Consider the following 16,819-nt stretch of genomic DNA (forward strand, 5'->3'; position numbering starts at 1 on the left):
CTCCCCAGACACGCAGTAACATCGGGGCCCGGCGGGTTGGTGGTGGTGAGGTGGTGAAGAACGTGATGAAGAGTGGTCGTTGTAATAGTCAGTTTAGTATAAGAGGCCTCGGCACCGGGAGCGGTGTGACTCGCCTCAGTTGAGAGTCCTGGCTCCCACTTCAGTGTTTTGGTCTCCAGCCCCTCGAGACTGTATGGCCGTGGGAATGATAGTTATGTTCCAGTGTGAACTGGGGCGATGTGTGTTTTAGAGTGGATCAGTGTTGGGATCAGATCCCTTTTCTACTCAGTCTCTGAACAATTAGCCCTGGTGTGTGACAGAATGCTTTGAAATATTTTCATTGTACACAGGAGATGGAGCGGCGTCCCTTTTGAGATCCGAGAGTTGTGTCTATTGACTGAAGAAAGATGGGTCATTGTTTAGGAATAGGAAGAGTTTCTGTTGTTAGTCTTTTAGTAGGACAAAGTTAATTTCCTACAGACATCTCCGATCAGGCCAGAGTTTTAGTTTTGGATGGGATCCCTCGATCTGTGATTTTAATGAACTGACATTGTGTGTCTTCAGTTAGTTATGAATCCCACCGCAAATGGAGGTCAATGGGAAGCCCTTGAACTTTGTTTCTTTTTCTCACTCCCTCCTCCCAAATTGATCAGTTTGAGGGGAAGCAGCAAAACAAACTTGCTCCGTGATTTTTATTATTGAAATTGTATTCCCGCCCCCGCCGCTGGAGCTGTTGCAGTTTTCAGTAAACCAGCACCCTCTCCGTTTGAGGAGGCCTCCGGCTCGGCCTCGACTTTAACTTTTTTTTGCTGGATTCTCGGGCCTGGTACCTGCGAGCGAGGAAAGGAGAACAAGCCGGTCCCTGACATGTTCCGCCGTGCCGCCTCAGCCTATCGGGCCTAAAGAAGGCAGGCCTCAATCCAGCACCTCTACTAGAAAGTGCGGCCGACGCTGTGGCCCCCTGCTCCCGTGTGAAGCACAGGCCGGGCTCCCGGGGCCGAAGATCGGCGCAGCGGGGAAACTTTCGGGGCCCGTTGGCTGGGGCATCCTCCTCCACGGGGCCGGCCGGGACCCAGGGACTCGGAGCCGCATTGCGGAAACGCTCCGATTCTCAACCCGCCAAAAAAAAACCCGGCTGTGTTGTTCAGCTGCATGTGGCATCACAGTTCATACCTTCCTAAGTCGGCGCTTCCTTCATTAATACCAACTCAAACACACTCCGAATCGATGAGGTCAAAACTTCACTTTAGTTTGAATTCTGTACTTTATAGATTGGCAACAAATCGGGAGTCTGTTATTTTCCCGACTCCCCGAGAAACAGTTAAGTATTGCTAGCCTCATACGTGCACGGAGTCCAAACTTCAGTTTGTACTGTTGTTTAAGGATTTGGCGAGCATTAGATTTCTACAGGAGATCTAGAATGTATGAGGCAAAAGGCATTGCACAGAAGGCTGCTTAATTTCAGAGCCCATGGTGTTGGAGGTGACAGATTGGCATAAGTAGACGATTGACTAACTAATGAAAGGCAAAGAAGGGATAAGGTGGGCATTTTCAGAATGGCAACCTGGAACGAGTGGAGTGCTGCAAGGATCTGTATTGGGGCCACAATTATTCACAATATATATGAATGACTTGGATGAGGGAAGTACGTGTAATATCTTCCAGGTTTGCAGGTGACACAGTCAACAGAAGGATAAATAGTGTTGATGGTCAAATCGGCCGTGGTTTCTTTGAATGGTGGAGTAGACTTAATGCTCTTATGGCCAATAATTTTTAAAATTTAAGTTCACTTCAGTTTGAACATGAAGAGCATCGTATAAGCACCATCAAACTTATTGTGAGAAAGCATGGCTATCAGTTAATGCAGCTCTCGTTTGATCAGATCAATCTTTCTACTTGTCTTTTGTACCGTACGGCTTATGTGTAAACGTAGGAGTCGGGAACAGGGGAAAGCATCTCTGCTCAAGCCTGCTCTGCTGTTCAACCCAATAATTTGGCTGATCTTATTGCAATTTCAGATCTGCATTTGTGCACTCCCTAACCCCAGCCCCTCCAAAACTGTCAGCCCTTTCCTGAAAAAGAATTTGTTTACCTCTTTCAAAAATGTGGAAGGATTCTGATTCCACTGCAATTCCAGAAAGATTGTTCCAAACACTTGCAGGGGAAAAAGTATTTCACTTCATCTTATTTTACACAAGTGACCCTGATTTTTAAGGTGAAGCTGAGGTTGAGATCCTCCCATGAGGAAACATCACCTTCGTGTCTCCTTTTGATGATTTGTTTCAATCAAGTCACTTCTTGTTCTTCTAAACTCCAGTGGATACTAGCTTAGCCTAAGGCTCCCTTTATCATAAGACAACCCTCAAGTTCCCCGGGTATTTTCTTTCCACGAATTAGTCTAGTAATCCTTTTTCTGAACTTCCTCCACCTTGAGTAAGGTGACCAGTACTATGCACAGAACTCAACACAGTTTCATCAGTACTTTGTATGACTGCATAACCTTCCTACTTTTCTATTCAGTTAATCTTGTGCTAAATGATACATTCTATTAGCACTTTTAATACTTTCTATTAGCGTTTCTAATTATCCTTGCTGTGCCTGCATGCTAACTTCTTGCAGCTCACGCACGAGGATACCTAGTTCCCCTTCTATGTGTAAAGTCTGCAATCTGTCATCATTTTGATAATATGCATTTTAGTTTTTCCTGCCAAAATGCTCAATTTTACACTGTCCCACATTATACTTCATTTGTTCTATCTTGCTCATTACTTAACCTATCTATACTTCTTTGTAGCTTCCTAATTGTCCACTTCATAATTTAGTTCCTATCTAGTTATTGTCAGCAAGTTTGGCACCCAGACCTTCTGTTCCTTCATCAGCCATTTGTATAAATTGTAAACAGTTGAGGCTCCAGCACTGACCCCTGTGGCACACCACTCGTTACATGTTTTAGCCTTGATAAAGACCCATTTATGCCTGCTTTCTGCTTGGTGTTAACCATACTCCCCTCTTGTTTACTCTCATCAGTTGCATTCTGCTTGAGAAAATATAGCAAATATTTTACAAGTATTTTGCTGTCTTAAAACACTTGATTGATGCTCTAGTTGTTTTTGACTTACCAGGCAATTAAAATGGATATAGTTTTTATCTTATGATTGTTGTGGTAGGGGTTAATTGTAGTTGTGTTGAAGGGTAAGTTGACTTCGGGAGCAATGGTGAGCAGTAATCATGTTAGATTTTAAGCTTTTAATTAGAGTTCAGAACTACTTTTTAAGAGCAAAATTTAGTCTTGGGGTGATGTGATGGCTCAGTGGTTAGCCCTGCTGCCTCAATGCGAGGGACCTGGGTTTGACTCCAGGCCTGAGGCTGGAATTTGCACATTCTCCCTGTGTCTGCATGGATTTCCTCTGGGTGCTCTGGTTTCCTCCCACAGTCCAAAGATGTGCAGGTTAGGTGGATGAGCTGTGGGAAATGCAGGGTTACAGGGATGGGATAGCGGGGTGAGTCTGGGTCTCTGCTCTTTGGAGGGGTGGCGTGGACTCGATGGGCTGAATGGCCTGCTTCCACAGTATGGATTCTGTGATTCTATGAACTTAAAAGTAGGTTAGTGCTTGTGACTGAGTGGTTGTAAGTCCAGCTTAGTAGCACTTGATGTTTTTGAGCTTTCTGTGAAATTGTTACACTTACTTTGGATTTAACACAAGTCTAATCATCTGCTTTTAATTTATTGTTGTTCATCTTGCTTCAGATTGTAACATATAGGCCTATCCTGTCTAAAGGTTTCGGGTTGAAACGCAAACATTTGATATTAGCTGGGTTAACGTATTTCAAATCAAGTATTATTATGGTAGTCTGATAGTGAAGATCAGTGATCTCTCTCATGGCCAAACATTCTTTTTCAAGCAGAATAGATTTGCGATATCATAGTACGAGATGTCATGCTTGATCTCTGCCTTACCTGATTTCAGCTAGGATATGGGTCAAAGTGATGCCATCAGCTGCAGTGGAGGAAATGGTCAGCCTGGGACCTCACTCATTTACTATCGAGTAAGCCATCAGAAATTGGATAAAGAAAAGGTCTGTGTTACTGATGCCAGTGAACTTCTGCAGGAGAGAAAGTCGGTAACTATGTTGATTAATGTAAAGGAATATTTGAGACTTTGTGTATGGCAGCTAAAGACGTTGGTTTGAAAATAATAAGCACCAGTGTTCAGGTGTTCCCAGCGGATCACAAGCCTCATGAGAGTTTCAGCTTTGCACCTGAGTAGCTATTTCTTTAATAATATGGTGCTGTTCCCTAGAACCACAGAATAATAGTCAGAAGAGACCAATGGTTTATCTTCCCTTTTGTCGGCTGTTTCACCGTTATCCATGTAATCTGATTCCTGTAGTCTTTCCAAATAGTTGTTTTAAATTGTAAACTCCTACAGTGTGGAAGCAGGCCGTTTGCTCTACACCCTCCTCTGAGGAGCATCCCACTCAGAGCCAGCCCCCTACATTATCCATGTAATCCTGCCTAATTTAGCTTTTGACATTTCCCAAGATGAATCCTCCGAGCCTGCATATCCCTGGACACTGGGCAATTTAGTACGGGTAATCGACCTAACCTGCACATCTTTGGACTGTGGGAGGAAACCAATGCAAACACGACAATGTGCAAACTCCACGCAGACAGTTGCTCAAGGGTGGAATTGAACCCGCGTCCCTGGCACTGACGTAGCAGTACTAACTGTTTGAGCTGCCATGCCATTCCATGTCACTGGGCGAGTAATACAGAACTCTGGACTGTCTACACTAGGAAACACTTTTTTTCTATATTCTTTATCAAAACCATTTAATATTTTGAACCCTTTACTAATTCCGTCCTTAATTTTGCCTGCTCAGTGAAGAACAAGTTGTGTTTCTATCATCTCTCCACTCAGTCAGGTCCTTGATCTGATAATGTTCAAGTAAAAATTCTTTGAAACCATCTCTAAAGCCTTGATATCCTTCCTGAAGTGTGATGCCCAGAGCTGAACAAACTTCTCCAGTGGGGTTGTAGCCAGCCTTTTATGAAGGTTTACCATAATCTTCTTGCTTCTGTACATCTGTTGTCCATTTGAGATTTTTATAGCCTTTTTATTTATCTGCCCACCTTGAAATATTCATTTGCATGCATCCTTGGCGTCACAGTTCCTGAATGCCTTTTAAACATTATACCATTTAGGTCATATTTCCTGACCTCCCTCTTCCTATCAATGTAGAATAACTCTCAAATCTTGAAACTCCTTGCTATCCTCCTCATCATTTTATAGGTTTCCAAGTTTGAAATTTTTGTACCCATGTTTGGATCCCAAATCCAGTTTGTTAAATATCAAGAGAAATTGACTTAGTAATGACCACATTATTTTCCTCCATTCTTAAAAAAAAATCGTTCTCCCTTACTGACTTGTCATTTTGTCCCTTAGCCAATTACGTATCCAGGCTGCCATTGATCTAATTATCCTATGAGCTTTAATTCTGTTCCGAAGTGAAACTCCTTCTGAAATGCCAAGCACACCATCTTAGTGTTTCTTTCCAATGCCACTTTAAGTTCATCTGATATGATCTGCGTTTAACACAGCTGTGTTGACATTTATTTAATAGTTGATACAGTACTTTTCCAAATGCCTGTTAGTTTTGTCCTTTATTGCATCTAAATGTTTCTCTTCTACCATTGATAAGATGAGTCTATCCTCTTTATCCTCCATTTTAACAATAGCGCAATATTTACAACCTTCACCTGACTGTCCTCTATCTGAGGATAAATCCACTTCAGACCAGGGTGACTTTAATTTGAGGACTAACAACTTTTGAATTTCATACTTTTAACTTTTACCTTAGCCAACATTGCAAGTGCAAGTTAGTTCTTCACTAATAATGTTGACGTTGTAATTTCTTCGCTGATATATTACGTGAGCAATATTTGTAAGGAATCAATGCAATGATACACTGGCAAAATCATCTGTTGAGTTAGTATAGCATCTACGTTGGGCAATATTCTTGTTTTAATCAGAAAAGTAGCTTTGAATAGCATTAAAGTTTTAGTTACTTAGTTGGACAATATCACTTATGATTACACTGCCCTGTAAGCTATTATGCAGTTAAACCTGCCTTTTGTTTGCGGTTGGGACATTGACTATTCTGTTTTTACTTTCCCTTAGCATACAAGGGATTCAGAAGCTGAGTTTTGTATTTGCATTGTTTATTTTGTCGCAGGTAAACATGATTGTTTTTGACAACAACAACATCAGTGACAAGATCCTTGTTCTTTGATCTATGCCCAACCTGCAATGACTTGTGCTATCTGTGCCATCGTTAGACTAGCACTAAAATTAATCATGTGACTGCATTATCAGTGTTAACCCCTGTGTGTAATGAGAATTCAGTTTATCAGCCACAGGATGGAAAGTGGATCATTCCAATAAGATATTTACTTTGTTTGAAAAACATATCGTAAGTAGGTCTATTTCATAAATTAGTTTGAAAGGCTCAGTGGTTGACTTTTTTTACACGTCCAGTGTGACTTTTGAAGGAGTAATTAGACAACTGCAATGACCCAGATTGGTCAGTACATTAAAATACGTTATAGCTTTCAGCAGAAGTTTGTGTTTGACTGACATGTTTCAAACTGTTTATTTACTGAGTGAAACTTCGCTAGTGTTGGAAGAAATGGCTTGGTGGTCTTTTTTAGTCGGTCATAGCTTTTACGAGCAGTTTACTGAAATGACAGGAAAATGGAAGAGTTCATGTCTGAATTTAATTTTGTTCCCTCGCTCCTCCTCAGAGTGCAAAATGGAATATGACTCTTCAGCAATTCTACTGGAAAATGCCTCCATAATTTTCCTCTGTATTTGATTAAGTATGTGATGTCTGGTGATAAGCCCTCATCGGTAAATAAATGTTTTTCTTGAGTTGATAGGGTGAAAATTAACCCTGTTGAGTAGTTTATTTGAATGAATGTGATAGGTTAACTATTAATTCCCTGATCTATTAATTGGTGTCTATAAATGGTAAAGTTCTCAGTGTAACCTTAGCTGTTCACTATAATTCATCCTCACTCCATCTAAAGATGTTGTGTTTCCCCAGTGTTGCTAATTCTGGCCATTGCCACCAATTTTCCTGGACACCCATCACCTTGAAAGTACTTCGTCTTCCACAAATCCTCCTGAAGGTTCTTGCCCTCCCCTTGACCCCACAGTGGTCACTGTCTCCCTTGATTTTCCCCTCTTTGACACTCCTGATGTCAGCTACACAAATGTTAGCTGATAAATGACACATAGCATTCCCACCACATCTATTCTTGACCTTCCATGGCACTGCTACCAAGACACTGGATATTACCATTGTTGTGATGAAAATACCACTTTCAAATCAGCAAAGATTTTAGTTGAGTATATACAAAACAGCAGGGTTCAGCTGCCCAAGCATCTCGTTCAACTGCACAAAGATGGTAAGTGCATATTTATAATGCTCAACTTCTTGTTCCCCCAAAACGGTTTCACAAAATCTTCTCATTAGCAATTTGGCATCATGTGATTATTGTTTAATGTTTTGGGGTATTGCTTTTCACGTCGCAAACACGTAACTACATAATATCATGTTTAACTGAATATTACCGTTCCATATTTTACCTCTACAGTCCGTTGTTTTAAACTCCTGGTAGGGCCAACCGAGGGCCCCACGTGCAGCATGGGGGCGTCCTATGATAAAGGTGATTTGTAATCAGATGATGTGGTTGTTGCCACATTCCAGTCCTCCATCCTATCCATCAGAAAACATCACTGGGTACTGGAAATTTAATTGCCTTGATGGCATTTCTGTAAGGACTAACACGGCATTATAGCTGAATTGCTTCTGATGCATTTCAAGGTATTGCAGGAGCAGCTGGTGTTGTAATTTTGTGCATCTGTTGAGAGAAAGCAGAGTTAAGATTTTGAGTCCACTAACCCTGTTCGGAAGAAGGGTTACTGGATTTGAAAAATTAACTCTGCTTTCTCCCCATTGATGCTGCCAGACCTGATGAGTTTCAGCAGTTTTTTTCTTAGAAATACCTTCCCTTGGTTTGGGAATTAGTGGTTTTAATAGCCTAATAATAGGTTTAATCCTTCCCTTATAACTTAAGGCTGTAAATGCATGTTTCTTGTCCTTGGGCTGTGAGTTGGTGTCTGGGACACTGAGAAGTTTAATACTGTGAGAATAACTGTCACGGTGTTGCTAAACTAGTCAATGGGGCAGTTGTCCAATTTTGACACAAGCACCAGTGTTAGCTAAGAGAACTTTGTAGGACATTTGTGCTTTGGTCCCTAAAGGTCTGCCCATTGACTCCCTTGCTGAATGGGCTGACCTTTCTTAAGTGGGCCTTAATGTTTGATTTGTCATCTTGTCTGGGAGGTTGATACCTCCACCAGTGATTGAACTAGCTCATGTTTGACTCCTCCTAATATTGTTTCCCAGCCTAACCCATGCTGCCATATAGTTGTGCGCGATTTCCAAGGCTTATCAACTGTATGTTTATGTTTTTAACTCGATTACTGTCAGACCACTTGAATGCTTTGGTGAGTGCCACCAATTTTGCTGTTCAGACAGAGTTTGCTCCCTCTAGTGCTCCTTATTGTACTGTTCCTTTTAATTTTACTATGGCTCAGTCCTGGGTGTCCCGTCCATCATCTTTGAGACCCATCTACAAAAGTTTTTCCAGTTCTCCTTACAAAGGGATGTCCCTGATTTTTGCATTTTTTTGCTTGTTTTCAATCAATGTTTTAGTATGGACTTCTCTCCTTTGACAACGCTCCTTAATTGAAGTTGACCCCCACATTCTCACTGTCTGCACAGACCTGCCTTTGGGAATCAAGGCAATGTCTCATGCAGCTCTATTGCTATGTGATACCGATTTTAATTTGCCTATATTTAACAGTCCTGCCAGAGTGTGACAGGTATGTAAGTATAGGTAAAGTGAACGGCAGATGTTGTTTTTTCTCGCTAGGGTGGGGGATTTCAAGACTAGGGGGCATATTTTTAAGGTGAGAGGAGAGAGATTTAAGAAAAGACATGAGGGGCAACTTTTTTTTTACACTGGTTCAAGTGTGGGTTGAACTTCCAGAGGAAGTGCTGCATAGGATACAGTTGCAATGTTGAAAAGACATTTGGATAAGTACATGATTAAGAAATGTTTGGAGGGATATGGGTTGAGCGTAGGCAGATGAGACTAGTTTAGGTTGGGATTTTGGTTGACATGGATTGGTTGGACTGAAGGGTCTGTTTCCAGGGTCTGGATGATTGACTTCCTTGTCCATCTCCACTGGTTGACTAACCCACTCTGGATTGCGCTACCTAGGCAGTGCTGTGCGGTTATGGAGACCTGTGGCTATCCTGCATCAGTTGGGAGAGTGTAGGTTGTCGGGCGTCTCCATGCCACTGCATAGGGTGTGCATTACAATAATCTCCATTGTCACTATACAAATGGATCAATATGTCCATGTCGGCAATCTGAGGCTACTGTGTTGACCAGTGCCTGCTTAATGTGTGTATGCTTTTTCCTGATCTTTTCACCACTCTTAGTTCTAAGGAGTGGAGCCCTTCCTTCACCAGACTCTGGATTTTTCCAATAATGTCAAATTTGAGATAATGTTCCAGCCATTAACGATGAGTCCTAAAACTTTCTTGACTCTCTTTACATTCATGGTTTGGGACGCAGGCGATTGCAGCACTACGTAACCCTTGGAAGAACGTTTGTCCCAATTACTGGACCACAAATTGTCAAATCTGTGCTCCCTCAGAATTGATTTTGAATATGGCTCATTTGTAGGGCATCCAAGACATAGGCGTGTATTCATTGATATCTGCTCTCAATCTTAGCTACAATGAGGAGACTGTCTGCATACTGCAGAACAGTACTACCATAGAAGCGCAGATGTTGCCTTGACTGAATTCATTACTTGGTTGAACATACATTGGCTATTGTGGGATCCTTGTGAAATATGGGTCTGTCTATTGCGCAGAAACATTAAAAAATAGGAGCTGAGGCAGGCCACTCAGTCTAGTGAGTATGCTGTGCCATTCGTTGAGATTATGGCTGATCAGATAATCCTCACCTCTATTTTGCTGTGTATTCCCATCACCCTTGGTTTCCTTCCTGAGTAAAAATCTGTCCATCTCAACTTTGAATGTATCCAACATTTGTGTCTTCTATTGTGAAGGCTGATATAATCTATTTATTCCACTCCCCTTCAATTTCCTAGTTTCCTCTTGTTTCCTCTTGTTTCCTCAGCCTCATTCTCCAAGGGGCCAATGTTCACTTTGGCTTTGTTCCTATAGTTTTTTTTAACTCATTGGAATGTATCTTTGCTGTGAACCATGAGCTATTTTCTTTACCATTTTCCTCGATTACCTTTGCTGCTAAACTTTCCCTGTTTACTCCAGCCTGCTCCACCCTCATTCCTTTGTAACTACCCTTATTGAAGCTTAGCATAACTGTTTTCTGACTCGTCAAACTTCCCTCCCTTTCAGACTTGATGCTAAATTCTACCATGTTATGGTAATTGTTTCTTCTGGGATCTTTTTCGCTGACATCAACCTGCCTCATTACACATCACCGGATCCACAGTGGCCTGATTGCTGGCTGAATCCTTAACACACTTTTCTAGGAACAGAAAAAGGAAAATGCTGGAAAAGCCCAGCAGGTCTGGCAGCATCAGTGGAGAGAAAGCAGATATAACATTTTGTGTCCAGCGACCCTCTTTCAGAAGAGTTCTGAAGAAGAGTCACTGGGCACGAAATGTTAATTCTGCTTCCACTGATGCTGCCAGATTTGTGCTTTTTCTGTTTTTCAGCATCCATAGTTCTTTGGTATTTTGTATACTGTTCTAGGAAATTGACCTGAATACACTGAAGTCTTCCTCGTGGCTACCTCTGCTAAACCTGACTATCCAAATTTACATCGAGTAAAGCCACCCATGATTAATGTACAGCCTTTGTCACACACCTTCATTATCTCCTAACATTGCTAGGACTGGCTGGTTTGAGTTGTAAGGAGAGGCTGGATAGGCTGGGACTTTTCCTCCTGGAGTGTAGGAAGTTGAGGAGTGACCTTAGAGGCTTATGAAATCATGAGAGGCATAGATAAGGTGAATAGCAAAGGTCTTTTCCCTAGAATGGGGGAGTTCAAAACTAGGGTGCATAATTTTTATGTGAGAGGAGAAGGATTTTAGATGGGACTTGAGGGGCAACTTTTTCATGCAATGAGTGGTTTGTATGTGGAATGAACTATCAGAAGAAGTGGTACGTGCAAGTTAAGTTAGAACCACTTAAGTCGTATGGGCTAGTACATGAATATGAAAGGTTTAGAGGGATATCGGCCAAATGCAGGCCAAATAGTTTAGTTTGGGAAACCTGCTTGGCATGGATGAGTTGGACTGAAGGGTCTTTTTCCGTTGGATGACGATATCACTGTACGACTCTGTTCCACTGTATAGCTAAAGTTGGGGTGGACCCATGAATTACAGCAACATCATTTTCACTTTATTTCTTACTCCACCTCTACGTATTGTACTGTTCAGAAGCTAATTTTTTCTAGCGTGCTTATCCCATCCCGTGCCAACAATGCTGCCCCATCAACCTTTCCTTCCCTGTCCTTTCAAAATACTGCTAATGACCTGAATAAAATTTTCAGCTTTGAACTCCTTTTAACCATATCACATTAACGGCTGTAAAGTCATATATGTGTGCTGTTAACGCAATTATTTTGTTCTGAACACTATGCATGTTCAAAATTGGTCATTAATTTTGCATTTTTAATCATTTTTCCCTTTTTGACCCTGTTTACTCTGTTTTTGTGTTCGTACGTTCTGTTGTTTTCCTTTCACTTTATTATCTAAATAGTTGTCCTAAAATGCTGCCATACCTTCTTGCTTTGTAAGCCTATATTCACCATTCAGTGTCCCTCTTCAAAAACATATTAATTTAAAACCTGCTCTGCAGCTCTAGTTATTTGCTTAGCAATCAAAACGGTCCTACCTAGCATGGTTCAAGTGAAGCCTATCCCACCGGAGCAGCTCCCTTTTCACCCAGTACTGGTGCCAGCACTCCATGAATTGAAACCCATTTTACCCACATCAATCTTTGAGCCACACATTTAATTCCTTGACTTTATTTACCTTATGCCAGTTTGCCCAATGCTCAGATAGTAATCCAGAGATTATCACTTTGAAGGGTCTGCTTTTTAGTTTAGCTCTGGAATGTTCAAAAACTTGCAGTAAAATTGCCTTTCTAGTCAATGGTACCAATGTGAATAACAATTACTGGTTGTCTCCCCGAGTTCTTTTCCAGTCCTGAGAAGATGTCCGTAACCCTGACACCTGGTAGGCAACACAGCCTTTGGGACTCTCAGCTGCCGGAGAGCATTTCATTCCCATGAGTATCTGACTCCTAAAGCAACTGCATTCCTATTTCCTCCTTTCATTTGAATGGCTGTGCCAAGGTGCTGTGATCAATTCACTCATCTGCTCTGGAGTCTGTACTGCCATTCTTTCAGCTTGCAAGGACCTCGTAACTGTTGCAACAATTGCTGGGGCATTTGCTCTTGGCCTTCTCCTATTTCTGTCCTGACTCCTTTCCATCCTCTGTTACTTTTAAAATCTTCGTTCATTGCCAGCCCTGGCAAATTTCACTGCTCCTCTTGCTTCCATTCTTAAGTTGCACAGTAGTATTATGCTCCACCTAGTGGCAGAAGTTGGTTGTGTTGTAGTTCTTGAATTCAGCAGCTAACTGCATTGACCTACCTCTGCCCCTAGATGGTGCTTGGGTCAATTAACATTTTATCAAGTGGCTAATTTTAACATTTATTTGCATTTGTTTTTCTAATTTTTAACATTTTTAAAAGGTTATTTAGTTTATGATGAAGTTTGGTACTGAGAGGTCCTAAAGTACCAGACTGTTTCTTTTTATATTTAGTAGTTATTTTAGTTTGCACGGTTGTACACAAAACTGCCTATGTACCTGAGGTACATCGAGGTCCAATTTGTACATGGACATTTCTTGCCCAGAAAAAAATACAAAAAAAAATCCCAGTTTTAATGTCGATGTGTCTGGGAATCTATGATTCACAGTCATGATTTTCAGGAACACAAATACAACTTTAAATAAAGATTTACTGTATCATTTCTGTCGTTTTGATCTTTGTACTCCATCCGTAATCTACCTTTTAGATTTTACTTGCTCTATTGTATTTCTGATCTGCAAGTGGTGCCATATTGTCAACTTATTGAAAGCTAATGCTCTTGCTTTCAATTTCTGTCCCGTGGAAATACACTTGTCCTGAATAATTTTGACATCAGTGCACAGCCTTGTTGTTCTTTGCACTTTACTTGATATACATTAGGCTAGAAGATGGCCCAACAGATGCGAGCTTCCAACAACAAGTTGGAAAGCTCAGCTTTCCAGTTTTAATTATGAACTCATCAATTAGTAAAAAGTCATTTGGCCTTTCAAAGCTATTCTGCCATTCGGTAAGATTGTGGTTGGTCTGTTGTTTTGAATTCCACTTTCCTATCTATCCCTGGTAACCTTTGCCTAATGAGAATCTGTTTACCTGTGCCTTTAAAAATCTTCTGACCCCAACCCATTGCCTTCTGAGGCAGAGTTGAAAGTTGCACAATGCTCAGAAAAAGAATTCTGATCTCCTAAAAGAGTGACCCACCATGTTTCCTAATTCTGGATTCATCTGCAAGAATAAATGTTCTTTCCATGTCTGTCTCATCAAGAACTTTCAAGAAAATCACTCCTGGCTCCTCTTAAATTCTAGTAAAAAGTGCACAGCCTGTCATAATTTTTTCGTCAAGATACTGTTTACTCCAGTATTAATCTTGTAAACCTCTGAGTCACCTCCAATGCATTTACAATCTTCCTTAAATAAGCAGACTGATACTGCAACTGGTGAGATAACGCATCGAATGTGCTTCATTCGTACATGTCTTGTATGAATGAAGCACAATGTCCTTTAATGTTTGATTTATCTTAGTAAAACATTGCATCCCTTCAGCTGCCTTCATTACTTGCTGTACTTACTTGTTAATTTTTTATGAATCAAGCACTAAAATACCCACATCACACAACACCTCTGAATTCTGCAGTCATTCACTGTTTGTAATACTGTTTTGTCTTTTTCCTGCCAAAGTGAACAGCTTCACGTTTTCCTATGATACCCTATTTACCCACTCACCCAACCTAACTATATCAGGCTGCATCTTGTTGGTTTTCACAGCATACTCTCCTACCTGTCTTATGTCATTTGCAATTTTAACTGCCCTTCTGATTAATGCTCTAGTTGCCTTTAAGTTACCAGGTGATTAAAATGGATATAGTTTTTCTGATGATTGTTGTGGTAGGGGTTAATTGTAGTTGTGTTGAAGGGTAAGTTGATTTCGGGGCAATGGTGAGCAGTAATCACGTTAGATTTTAAGCTTTTAGTTAGGGTTCAGAACTACTTTTAAAAGCAAAACTTAGTCTTGGGGTGGTGTGGTGGCTCAGTGGTTATCCCTGCTGCCTCAGTGCCAGGGACCTGGGTTTGACCCCAGACCTGAGGCTGGAATTTGCACATTCTCCCTGTGTCTACATGGATTTCCTCTGGGTGCTCTGGTTTCCTCCCACAGTCCAAAGATGTGCAGGTTAGGTGGATGAGCTATAGGAAATGCAGGGTTACAGGGATAGGATAGCAGGGTGAGTCTGGGTCTCTGTTCTTCGGAGGAGTGGCGTGACTTGACGGGGCGAATGGCCTGCTTCCACACTATGGATTCTGTGACACAGAATTTTCAAGGTGGAAACCATATTAGTGAGTGCCAACGATAATCGCCATGTAGAGGACTAATATTTTCTACCTACTTCTCCCTGTATGTTGCGTGTCTAGGTAGCTCTTTTCATGCTCTAATTTACTGTTCTGATCAACCTCTTAGTCACTTTCTGCTGTTGTTTGTATTTTGACCAGTTATCTAGGCTGCCACACTGCTTTGTGCAATTATATGCTTTTCTTTAAGTTTGAAGCTACTGTTCAGATGATTGGTGCTCTCCTTGGAATTTTTATTTATGCTATGAGTATACTTAATCCGAGTACATTGAAAAACCTCCTTTAATGCCTGTCACTGCTGCTGTATTAGCCTGATATCCCAGTTCACTTCACGTAGCTCAATGGCCATATAGACACTCAGTAAGATTAAAATATTACCTTGGACCAGTCTGATCCCTTTCAAACGATGTAAAATTCAATCATATTGTGATCACTGCTACTTATAAGATGTCTATACTGTGGTCTTGAATCAATCCGTCATATTACATTTTATACTAGTCTTGTATATTGTGATCCTGGCTAGTGTTATTACTGGTGGACAAGTCAGATTCCAGACTGAAACCTAGCTAGTTAGATTGTGGTTTGGTTTCAACAAAATCGTAACTCACTGAATCACAAACATTCAGTGTTGGAGATTTTGCTTTAAAGAATATAACCTCTTTATGAACAAAAGAAAAAAAGCAATAATAGAATAAGCTAAGGTAGCTACTTATAGTGCACATTCAAAAATTTTTAAGCACATTAGTACAAGTCTGTAGCACTTCTATGCATTACAAAAAAAAGCCACTTTTAAAGTGCCTCAAAACACACCTCTGGTCAAGTGTTCATGCCAGACACCTTGTCTGTAGACACCTTATCTGTTAACACCTTGGTAGGTTTAAGTCACTTATGACTTCAACTTAAGAGATTGCACCTGCAGCTAGAATATTCCAGGAGCTGTTATATACCTGACCTTATAAGTGCTCAGTTTTAAGCAGGGTTCGGGTTTTATCCCAACACTTATGGCCATTAACTCTTGACTGTAAGGAGATTGAGTTGTTATTCTTCCCTTCTCAGCAGCACTACTCTGTAGAGCTTCCTTCATGCAAGGACTTTGCAGGGCTGTTTAAAACTCCAAGTAAAACCAAAAATGCACGGACTCTTAGCTATGGGTGTTTCCCTTGAACTTAATGTACACAAAGCCACACTAATTCGAAAGGTAGTCCACAAAGCTTGTTTTAAAATAAATCACGACAGTTACAGAAATACTGACAAGTTAATAATTAACTTCTGAAACAGGAAAGTCCATGTCTGTCTCTAACCCAGAATCCAAGAACCCAGACTTGCAGTGAGTTTGAAAATGTACGTAGAAATTACATCATCTCTGATCTGGTCGTTTCCAAACCAAGCTGCTGTAAAAACATTCGATGATAATATTAGCTTCAATGTGGAGTTCAATCTGATTTTTTTCAATGTGTATCGAGATTTAAATCACCCATAATTTTTTGCTGTCCCTTAATCATAGGCATCCAGCATTTCTTTTATACTTCCTTTGCAATGTTTGCTATTTGGGGGCATGTACATTACCCTGCAAATTACTACTTTCCTCTGCTGTTCCTCACCTCCACCAAAACTGACTTTACATTCTGATCTCCTGAAACAAGATCATTTCTAACAATTGTCAAAACCATCTTCAGTTAGGAGTACTATACCTCTGTGACTTGGCTTCTTTTTATTTATAAAGTCTCATACCCCTCGATATTGAAACCTAATCATCCTCCTCCTGCAACTTGTTGTAATGGCTGTCGTCATTTTATTTGCTTCAATGTGCACTATCCTAAACCTAAAGAAGATTGAAAAATCATGACTGGCGCCTCTGCAGTTTTCACACTTTCCCTCAGTATCCTTGAATGCTTCTTATGGTTGTGATGTCTTATGAACTAAGTCCATCAGTTTATCCATTCCCTGACCAATTTTAAATTC

General features: G+C 40.8%; 1 protein-coding gene across 6 annotated transcripts in view; it reads left to right on the forward strand.

Moving 5' to 3' along the window:
* LOC109933177 (serine/threonine-protein phosphatase 4 regulatory subunit 2) overlaps nucleotides 1–16,819 on the forward strand; it is a 56,409-nt gene that overhangs the window by 10,594 nt on the left and 28,996 nt on the right. For 2 of the 6 annotated variants that reach the window (XM_048606315.1, XM_048606316.1), the window contains exon 3: nucleotides 3,969–4,077. The exons of the other annotated variants lie outside the window; for them this stretch is intronic. The gene's annotated coding sequence lies outside the window, so the exon portion shown is untranslated. The remainder of the gene's footprint in view (nucleotides 1–3,968; nucleotides 4,078–16,819) is intronic. 6 annotated transcript variants of the gene reach the window in all.

Source organism: Rhincodon typus, chromosome 16 (assembly GCF_021869965.1).
Source record: "Rhincodon typus isolate 14 chromosome 16, sRhiTyp1.1, whole genome shotgun sequence".
In the NCBI taxonomy this organism is placed as follows: domain Eukaryota; kingdom Metazoa; phylum Chordata; class Chondrichthyes; order Orectolobiformes; family Rhincodontidae; genus Rhincodon; species Rhincodon typus.